The following is an 11,901-nucleotide window of genomic DNA, read 5'->3' on the forward strand; positions in this document are numbered from 1 at the left end:
TGTGTGGATGGGGGGGGGGGGGCATTAGTTTGGAATGGAAAACTTGCACATTTGGAAAGGCACCATCAATGCTGAAAGATATATCCAGGTTTTAGAGCAGCATATGCTTCCATCCAGATGAAGTCTTTTTCAGGTAAGGCCTTGCATATTTCAGCAGGACAATGCTAAACCGCATACTGCATCGATGACAACAGCATGGCTTCACAATAGAAGAGTCTGGGTGCTTAACTGGACTACCTGCAGTCCAGACCTTTCACCAATTGAAAATATTTGGCGCATGTTGAAACGAAAAATACGACAAAGACTCAGGACTGTTGAGCAGTTAGAATCTTAGATCAGGCAAGAATGGGACAACATTCCTCTCCCAAAACTCCAGCAACTGGTCTCCTCAGTTTCCAGACATTTACATACATATAATTGTTTTATGGATCTAGCACTGACTGCCATTATCAAATGGAGGAATCTCTGCTCCTACCTGCACATTTTTCAGTATGAGGGGATCCTCAATAAAGATGGGAAGACCCATTCAGACTAATCTTTAACTATGATGATACCATCCACCAGGTACGTTTCCCATAGGAGACTCTTTCCTGCTTCACCCTCCTTGGCCAGTGGACAAGGATGATCCAGTCCACTGGCCATGCATGACTTTTAATCTTGTGTTGATGCTTGACTCTATTGCTTTACTACTCAGGTGAAGCCAAATTATTTAAAAAAAAAACGTTTCTCATCTATGGGACCTGGGTGAGTTGGATTCTTGGAGACCATTTTGTTACACTGGACCCACAGCTACTGTTTTCTGTCTCTCTATCTTGTTTCTATATACCTGCTACATTACTCTGGAAAAAGTGAGACCATCAATGGCTGGGTACCAAGGCCGTTAGTAGGAAACAACTATTCTGAATATTCAAGGCAAACCCTTGTCAGTGGTGAAAGGGGGCTAGGAGTGGAGAGGCAGATTTAGGGAAGTGGCAAGGGGCGGTGGAGCTAGAAAAAGAAGTACAAAGAGAGAAGTTAAGAAAGGAACTAAAAGAATAAGGGGTGAATACCTCAAGAAAGTGTGAGTGTGTTCCCAATAAGATGTATGAAGCCTAGGAGAGACCAAAATCTAAACACTATAGTAGTGGCTGTAACCTTAGTGGTGCTCGAATAGGGGATTGTACCTTTCTTTAATTGTGGTGATCACCACCTTTGAGAGTAGGTGTCTGACATACAATCTGCAGAATTAATCTCTTCTTTATATCAGAATCTACAGTAAATGCATTGTGACAATCTGTAAAACTTCCATAAATGACCAAGTGGAAGCCCAACAGTCCAACAGACATATTATGGTCACCAACAGCTAAAAGTTAATTTAATGTGATAGCTTTGGAAAATTCTTACAAAGTGCTAATTAGATTATGCCTGGTGGCAGATTGGATATCTAAATATGTACCTACCATATTCTCCATTGCTTCCAGGGATGTGCTTCCAGAGGCACTATGTTTTCTATTTTGTGGGAATGTACGAAAGCCCAAAAACTATGGTTTCATGTTTATAATCGTATCAATTCTACACTTCATTGCTGACAACATTGTACTACTCACAAAATGTAGTGTTGAAAGCTCCACAGTTATGGGTCTAAACATTAATATCGCCAAGACTGAGTTGATGTAGGTAAATACAGCAAGTTGAAAAAATTGACACGTTTCAAAATCTCAGGAGCCAGATGACGCCAGATGGTGGAACCAAGACTGGCATCTCCACACGGATCAGAAAAGCCTGAGCCGCTTTTGCAGGTACATGCATATATAATTTGCTCTATCTCTGTCACTTCAAGACTAGTGGTGTCACAGATAGCTAATCTGATGAGTAGCCCTTCTTTTCTTTTTAATGTGTATCTGGACTGTTATTGCTGTATAGATTCATTGCTTTTACAAAAAACTAATTGCAGTGGTGGAAAAAAGTCCACATTACCTTTTCTGTTTTCACTCATGTATTACATACATGTACATGCAATGTAAATATTTTTCTGGCAATTTCCAGTATAATATTTTTTTTAAATTTTGTAAGTTTTATTTGCCCTTTTTGTAATTACTAAAAATGTCATCATTATTCATAGACAAGTGTAAGTAAAATGTATTCTTCTTTTTTGTAATTCAAAGTGAATCCTATGAGTTTTTTAGTTTGGCAAGTGAGCTAATTTTGTTGTTTGCCTAATATCCCTTGTTTGGCCAGCAGAGATACCACTTTGAGCAGTGCTGTAGTACAATGGATGAGTACACCCTAGTTAAAGGTCAATAAGTGATACAGAGCGAGACCCTTTCATCCAAAAATGAGAGTAAATGATCCAATGCAGGTGCACAAATTGCTCTACTCTAAAAGCAGAAGGATTTATTTCCAACTTTCACTGGCAATGCTTCCATCTTGTGATTAGTTAACCTTCTGCTTGGACTCGTCGGGATGCATTCCAAGCAATAAAACTAATGTAAATTATACACATGCACACATAATTATATAAACATTGAAATAGACATAATCATCTTTCTGAGACACATTTAAAAGGGAAAAATGTGCTTATTTGTGGTTTTAGATTTTTTTTATGTATTTCTTACTCATCCAAGAAAAGGTTTAACTTTGCCAGTAATTGTTTTTTCACTTTTTCTTCCAGACTTCAAAGCAACAAAGCGTGAGTGGATGGTCTGTTTCATCTTATCTATCTATATGAGTGGCACAGACCAGAACTCCAAGAACTTTGTCATTAATTTTACTTAGGACCAGACTGGTGCAGCTCTAAGGAACACATGATGACAGAAATCACTCAAAAGACCATGTCCAGTGATGTTACAAAGTAATTTGTGGTAGTCATGCGTTACTATACTTCACTAGATGAGTAGACACATTCAATTTCCCATAGCAGTCGTTTTAACAGCTGACAAGTGTAATCCTAGTTATAGATGACTTCTTTCACAAATCAAGAAATGGTCAGAAGGGGTTATTAATGAAATCTTCAGGACAAAATTCACATACCTTTTTACAGACAGGACCATCCTTGTAAGTCAAGTATTATCTAAAATGCTAATTGTTCCTCTAATTACCCTTGTGTTTTGACAATGTCTTACAGGAAACTTTGGTTTTCATGTATGAAAGAAAAAAGGAATTACCTTTTTGTACTAGCTAAGGCATTGCTATTTTTAATGACATAAAAACGAAAATAATCTCCTCGACATTTAACCAGTAGTGGACATAGAACTCCCTACACATGTACAAGAAACTCAATGTAAGTAAAGAGGACACATATAGTATGCCTTGTACTTTTGCCCTTCTGCTGCTTAACCCCTTTCAATTTCCAATGTACAACTGTCAAAATATAAATCGGGGGTTGCTGTGGAAATACAGCAGCTGTGATAGCTGCTGCTGTTAAGAAAACAGTTTATAAACACTGATCAGGCACGGGATAGAGATACGCAGTAACATAGTTACTTTCGCATCTACTCTGTTTTATTAATCTTCCAATCAAAGGGATGAGCTTCTATCTGCATATGCTGTTAGTTAAAGCAACCCCACAAGGAAAAAAATGTTTCCTATTTACCATGTGTTAATCCTTAGTTTATCATAATAAGCCCTAGTTAATTCTTTTTTCCCCTTCTCTCCTTAACTATTATTTTCCTGTTGATTTTTTTATTATTCTTTTTCCAACCATTAATATTTAAACATTTTTTATTATTCATTTTGGTAATGTATTTCTTTCAATCACATGCAAGAGGCAAAACAGTCTTTATTTTATTTGTATATTGTTTTGTAATACTTTGTATCAGAATCATAACTTTAATGTAATTTTAAAAAGGGCAAAAACTAGAGTAAAATTATTGTAATTTGTATCTACTATAATAATTTTTTCCAAGAAAATATCACCAGAAAGAAAGCCTTGTTTGTCCCAAAAAAAGATATACTGTATGCATTTACTTTACCTTAATTAATGAAAGTTAATGCTGAATCAATAGGCCATAGCAGAAATGTAAATTGCTCTGGTCCATAGGTGGTGTACAGGTTTGAACGCTGACGTGCTTAATCAAAGGAAGTCTTGCATTAGGAAGCTCCTGGACTCATTTCATTGTCTTTCCGTTTATGTCCCTTTGGAAAGATATGTCTTCATCTCACCCACCGGGAATTAAAGTGACACTAAACTCAGAAGTTAAATCTTAAAAATGCATTCAAGTACCCTAACTATTAACAAAAATGTATCTTACTTGTGTATCACTCGGCTGTAGATCCTCAAATCATTTCTGAATTCATGCTGGCACTGTCCTTCCTCCTGGAGGGTGGCTACTTTTGTTCCCCATGGTCCCTGTGCCCTGTGTGTGTTGTAAAGTGCGAGCTTGGAGCGGTGGCTACTTTGCAACACACACAGGGACCATGTGGAAAACGTATCCACCTTCCTGAAGGTAGGACAGTGTCAGCACCAATTCAGAGATGATTTGAGGATCTACAGCTGAGTGATACACAAATAAGATAATTTTTGTGTTAATAGTTAAAGTACTTGAATGCATTTTTAAGATTTAACTCCTGAGTTTAGTGTCAATTTAAATAAAACCTCTACCATGTGATGGGAATTCAACTAATAGACAGCTCTTATTGGAACAAGCATCACTAGAAGAATTCCACTTATCTCTTGGTCTGGTGACTACTGTAGTTTTACATTTCTATGATTTTCTCATTGATAATGGTCACCAGGACAAATAAAGAGGATGAACCTCTCCAGTAGTTACATAGACACCAACAAAATCCTTCCACACTCTATTCAAAACAAAACAAAACAAAAAAACTGCACACTTTAAGTGAGATTTTGCTGAACACTCTTTTTACAGAGTTTCCTTTTATCAACTGTGTGCCCATCAAACAAAATCACCACCAGAACTAGTTGAATACACATAAGAAGTCAAAATGGACATGTTTATTGTACCTTACCAATCATTCCTTGCCCATAATGTGGCTAATCCTGATATACATTGGCTGTGCTGCACGCCATGTGTTCATTCAACATTCAAACTTATGCATCAGTTTGAGAGAAATTGAAAGTTTTCTCTTTACCAAAATTTTGGTGAAAAATTAGGACATTTCATTCCTTTGGATCCATTAGAGAAGGCAAAATTAAGTTAGTTTTTTTATTATTAGGTTAATGGGCTTTAAATGGCTCCTAAGAATTAAGGAAACATCTTTCAACTATCCTGGAGTTTTTTTTCCATGCCAAAAAAGTCTTTAGACTTTAGACATTGTAAGGGACATGTTGTATTATAACTTTTGCCCATTTGATTGTCTGTTTGTTGCCAGTGTATAGTAATGATTGCCCATGTATTGCTCATATAATGTCATAATTGCCCATTTCTTCACTGAGTATTGTCTCGCCTATATGTTTGTTGCCCATATATTGTTATGAATGCCCATTTGCTGCCCGCATATTCTGTTGATTACCATTTGTTACCAATGTGTTTTCATTATTGTCCCTTTCTTGCCTGTCTGTCATAATTAGGCATTCTTGCCCCATATTGTTATGATTTCCCATTTGTTGCTTACATAATATCACAATTTGGCACAATTGCCAATCTGTTACCCATGTATTGTCATGATTGCTTGTTTGTAGCCAGCACATTGCAACTATTGCTCATTTGTTGCCCATGTATTGTCATTATTGCCATTATTTTGCCTATGTATTGCCAGGTCAATGCTGTTTGCTTAGGGAACAATTTAACTATAATCATCACTATAAAATTTGGTCACTATTAGTCCTATGCTTTGCTGCAGCTAATTACGTGCTCTAGTTTTAAACACTTTAAATGTTGTACACCACTGTTATCTGCCAAAGTTAGTCATGGTGACTTGGCGGCTGTCACAGAGCTTTCATAGCAACACAGGAAAGTTTTATTGAAGGTAGATCATTTTTGTCAAACAAATTTCACCTAAGTAGTGCCGGAGGACAATTTTTGTAGAATTTTAGTGAAGGCAAAAATTAGTTACTTCACCGCAAAATCAATTCCACCGAAATCTCTGCTTGTTCCTAGTACTTTTTGCATGTGGATCATATCCAGTTAATAATATTTTCGGACATCACAGTTTAACCTAATTTAATTGTTTTACTCCTATTCCATTTAACCAGAAATCAGGCTAGTCTAATATTAATTAGTTTCTAGTTACTAATATGCTTATTAAAGCAAAAACAGTCTAAAATAGTGAAGTAATCTATGTCATCAAATCCTATTTCACTTTTTCCTAGTCAGAACAATTTAACACTGATGATTAGTCGCTCTTATTGCATTTTGCATGGTGTTGTTTGGCTTATGAAATAAGCCCATAAAGGAAATCACACTTTAGCAAGCAGAAAGGCCTCTCATCTTTCTATGAGAGGTAAATCTGTAATCCAAGCCATTAAAATGTAAAAACAATTACTTATTATCAAAAGGAAAAAATGGCTTTTTATCACTTTTTATCATCAAAAAAGACATGATAAACACTTTACTAGACTGTTATCAGAAAAGCTTACCATTATATTCCTGTTCCATTTTAATGCATCAGATGCATAAAATGTTATTTCACTTCAATTGTTCCCAGCCTTGTGTCTACATAACAAGAAAAACTACTGGTCATGTAAAGTTATTATTTAAAAAATCTATACAAAAAAGTCTTACGACAAAGTTTTGCTTTTCTTTTTTCCACTACATATGTTTGTCCTCAGTGTTATGCGAGACCTCGGATTCACCTGTGCAAAGAAATATCTGATGTCCTCTGTACATGTTATTCCAGTGGTGTCCTTCACAGAACAATAAACAGACTGAGAATGAAGAGAACATGATTAATTCATTTAAAAGATAAAAAGGCTAGTAGATGCTAAGAAAAGCAAGATGTGACAAAAGCCCCTGAGTTTCAGGATAATTGAGGCAGGTTTGTATACCATGAATATGCTTGCAAAAGCAAAACATGTGCGAAAAAACAGCTCACACACAGTTAGATCTAAAAAGCAATTTACCCTCTGTGCAAAGAGCCAAGCTCACTGCTTGTTGAAGGAGCTAAGAAGCATACTAACATTCAGGCTGTTTATCTTTTTGGCAACTGTGGTCTCATGGAAGCACTATACTTGAAATAGAATAGGTACACATGGTAACCAAATAAGATATTTGCATTCTTTTTCCAATATACACTAGAAAAATAACAGCTGTTTTGGGAAAATAAAAAGAAAACAATTAAACACAGATCTATCCCTAAACAAAGACATATAAGCAGTTTACAGTGGTTCAATTAACCATATGCCTTTAAAAGATATTGCAAATTGAAATCCATGATTGTCAGCATTGCATTGTGAACTCATTGCACTGTTTTACAATGGAAAATATATCAAAATGTTCAATAGTTAAATGTGCCTTTTTTAATCCTAAATATTTTTTAAAGTATTTGTAATGCCTGGCAGCAGACATAGCAGCGTGGCATGCGTCTCTGCTCAGGTGAAGAATTCTGCAGTGTAGTGTGGGCCTCTGATCTGTTCTGCAGATAGCAGGGCAGACTGAGTGGTGGGATTCCGCTGGAGGCAGTGAAAGGGCCGGTTCTGGTTCATCTACAGCAGGTCGTTTTGCAGGCAGTAGCAGAGTCAATCCAGCAGGGACCTGCAGCCGAGATGACCCGCAAGAAGGAGACTGAGGGGGCAATGGCACGGGGCACAAAGTGAGATGGTGGTTATAAGCTGGCTCAGTGGGGGGAGCAGTTATTAAAAGAGCGGCTGAGAGAATCAACAACAACGTGCCTAGAGCAATATGCATGGCATGCAACACCTGTAACAAAAGAAAATGGAGGATCACCATGGCTGATAAACAGCCTGAATATTAGTATGCTTCTTAGCTCCTTCAACAAGCAGTGAGCTTGGCTCTTTGCACAGAGGGTAAATTGCTTTTTAGATCTAACTGTGTGTGAGCTGTTTTTTCGCACATGTTTTGCTTTTGCAAGCATATTCATGGTATACAAACCTGCCTCAATTATCCTGAAACTCAGGGGCTTTTGTCACATCTTGCTTTTCTTAGCATCTACTAGCCTGAGAGAATCAACAACAACGTGCCTAGAGCAATATGCATGGCATGCAACACCTGTAACAAAAGAAAATGGAGGATCACCATGGCAACCACCCAGCAATGCAGGTGCAGGCAAGCAAGGTGGGGCACAGAAGAGGGATGGTCTGTCAATGAGAGTGGGGAGAATATGGGAAGTGCTGGGCTGCAGAGGCACATGGCTGACCTGTCTACCATGTCCATGACTGTGCAGTTGGAAGATGGTGGAATTGAGACTCAGGACATAGAGCCAACACTGAAAGATGTGATGATGGCTATTAGTCAATGTACTGCATCAGTTGTGTGTCTTGCTGATCAAGTGCAGGGTATTCGGAAAGACTTCTTTAAGACAAGATATGCAAAAAGCAAAAGAATGTATTTCTGATTTAGAAAATCGTGTATATGATATTAAGGATAAGTTGCATCCACTCTCCTCTGATTCAAAAAAAGTCTCCCAAAGTATGGACATATACTCTCAGAAAGTGGAGGACCTTGAAAACCGTTTGTGCCATAATAATTTACATATTGTAGGCCTTCCGGTGAGGGCGGAAGATAATAATCCAGTGGACTTTGTGGAGAAGTGGCGGATCAGAAATACTTGGTAAAGAATACCTGTCCCCACTGTTTGCTGTTACTGTAAACTTGCTCATAGAATTCCTATAAGAGTGCCAATTCCTGGTAATGCTCTCTGCCCACTTTTGATACGTATATTGAATTACATAGACAAGGAAATCATAATGAGAAGGTCAAGACTTATGCAGGATGTGTTTTTTAATGGTGTCAAAATAATGATATTTACAGACTTTTTGCCAGAGGTTCAACGACGTAGGGCTTGCTTCCAAAAAGTTAAGAAGCGTTTGCAGCGCCTGCATCTTCAATATGCAATGATTTGTCCCGCAAGAATGCAGATTCAAGCTGAAAATTCAGTAAATTTTGTTGATTCACTTAGAGACGTGAACGAATGGCTTGATAGACACTAGACATGTGCGATTCGGTTAGTTCCGAAATTCGTTTCGGACGAATTTTCGGAAATTCGGAGATTCGGATGCATCCGAATTCCGAATTACAGCTAAGACGAATGCAAACGAATCCGAAATTCCCGATTACCCGAAATTCGTTATTAGACAAAGTGCTTTCAGCAACCTTCTATTAACAACCATCCACCTTGTAGCTCTCTCAGAATGCTCTCTGAGTCCCAGGCCAGAGCAACATCCTGTTTCCGCCTTTTATCTCACCTGGATAAGCAATCGTCTAAGCAATTAACCATCCAGGTGAGACATAAAACCTGAGCTGGATCCTTCAGAACCAAAGTCAGCCCGAAAACCTGGGTCTGGGTCAAGGCCTGGGTTCCGCTATTTAGAAATAGGATTGTATTTATTATTTGATAAAAGGCCTGTAAATGAATTGCATTAAGGAAGTATCAAGGAAAGATGACTAGACGGGTGAGGAACTTTTTTTGTTTGTTTTTGTTTTGTTGTTTTTTGTTTTTGTATTGTGTAGTTTGATTTTGATGTGTGTCTTGAGTTGTTATTGTTACTGTTGGTTTTTATCTATACTTGGGAATGTGTAAGTGACTCAAGTGTGTAAGAAAAGTTTAAATGAAGAATATCTGATTAAAAAAAGTAGTTTTTAAGAATATTATGTCAACAAGTTAACCTAAGGAGGATGATGTCAACTTCCTGATTATTTTTATTTTTTAACTTAGCAGGCATTTTAGCTCTCCTCTATAGACCTATAGTTTAGGTCTCAGCTATAGCTGCTGCAGCTTTAAACCATCAGTAAAGTCAGTTCAGTTCAACTGTTAGTTGCTGAGCTCTCTATGATTGTTTACAAACAAGAATCAAATGTACAAGATGGTTTTGTTCGACAGAAAGTTTGTCTCGAGACTATATGATGACTTCAAAGAAGAAATTAAACCTTGTTAGGTCACCATTTGCCATATGGATTACAAATAACTGCAGGGAACGCAAATGTCAGCTAACATGCTCTGATCACTGGACATACGTGGATAGTCAAGGGCCCATGTATCGCCTGAATGCCTTGTCATAGCAAGCATATTATATAACTAAGCAACTGCATGTTATATTAGGGAGTACTTCCATATGCTATCACCCAGCAATATCATAATAACCATGAAACAAATTCCTAGTACATCATCCAGCAGTATATTATATACCCCAAAAACTGTATTGTACAATCACCAACAATATATTAGTATATTAGGGTGCAAATTGTGATAATCAATAAATAAAAATGACACTCAGCAGCTCTTCCGCCTCCCCCTGCAGCTCCTTATCTTTTCTACAGTATTTCATACCCCTGCGCCTGCAGTAACATTGTTTGTCCTCCTGTATTACCAATGCTGTTTGCTTAGGGGGCAATATAACTATAATAATCTCCTATAGGTGCAGCAGCATAAAACACATCAGTTTTTTGTTCTCTGTGTTTCTCATATTAATGGTTGATTGATGGTTGATTGTTTATTCAATGGACAAGACCAATGGACATTTTGTTTGGAGAGAGGTTATTGGTCTTTAGTTTAACACATCTACATCACTGAACTCTGCACTGCAGTTTTTAAAATCCTGTCTGTGCTCTCCTCCTTTGTCAATGTCACCACTATGGCACAGGCTCTTTGCCAAGGAGGAGTAGAGAATGCAGGAGAGGATTTTGGCTTCTCTGTGTAATATACAATTTCTTTTTAGTGTTCTGTTACATTTAAAAGTAATTGTTTTTTTAAAGAAAGTTGACCAGCTCCAGGTGGTAGTGGCCTCAAATTACAAGAGGTTTCAAACACAGAAAATCCTACTAATCAACATTGTAAAGTATGTGGAAAGGTTTTCATTTTATTGCTCTCTGTTTAAAAGGATGTCAGGACCAGTTTACAGGTAAGGAGACTTAGGGCCTTAGACTCTTGGCTTTAAAATGGCCCATGCCCTGGTTTGGATCTGATTTCTGAATTATAAGCTTAGTAGCCAACCCAACTGTAGACCCTGTGAGTCCCATTTTACCCTTTGGTAGGGTGTATCTCTTCCCATATTGACACAAATGTGAAAATCTATTATGTTACCTATACACTGCACTGTCCACCAAACGTTTTCGAAACATTTCTCTCAACATTTGCCTGCCTCAGCCTACTTACAGAGAGCCCACTGCATAGGTTCAACAAGAAATTGCCTACAGAAAGGGACTGGACCAAAGCAACCTAGTTAATGAGTTGCGGACTGCTTGTAGATCAATGCTTATAGCCCTTAGTAAGGTTGCTTATTATTGGCAATACAAAAACTTTAGGAAATAAAATGTATTATAATAAATAGAAGCCCTTATATTTTTTTAAACATTGTTAACATTTAGTGTTTTAAATAGTACGGTTTAATGATGAACTCTCATTTGCATGTACTTTTTGTGAATCTGTATGTCACTGTAAATGTTATTATTATTTATATGCTGAATCATTGTACTGCCCTTGATTGCAATCAAATAAACATGCAGTAACAACTGTGTCTAAAAAAAATCTGTAATATGGAATCTCCAATAGTTTGTTTTAATGTGTTAATGAGTTCCTTGGCAGCCTCAAAAATAAGTACAGGTCTCTGCCTACATCTTTCTATATAATATGCCCTGTATGTTTACCTGCACAGGTAATGTCTGTTTTGCCCCATGTACCACTAGTTGACTCTAATCTTCTCTTCTAGGGGGTTTATCATACTGCTGACTTGGAGTGTTTTTATTCTGATTGCAAGAGTGATATACTTCTGACTTCAAAAGTGGTTATTTTGTTCATTAGCACATACATGAACTACAGCCTTTTTTGTGCCGTTTGGCAGAGCATTTT

This window comes from Nanorana parkeri, unplaced genomic scaffold, assembly GCF_000935625.1.
Source record: "Nanorana parkeri isolate BGI_ZX_2015 unplaced genomic scaffold, ASM93562v1 scaffold241, whole genome shotgun sequence".
Lineage (NCBI taxonomy): Eukaryota > Metazoa > Chordata > Amphibia > Anura > Dicroglossidae > Nanorana > Nanorana parkeri.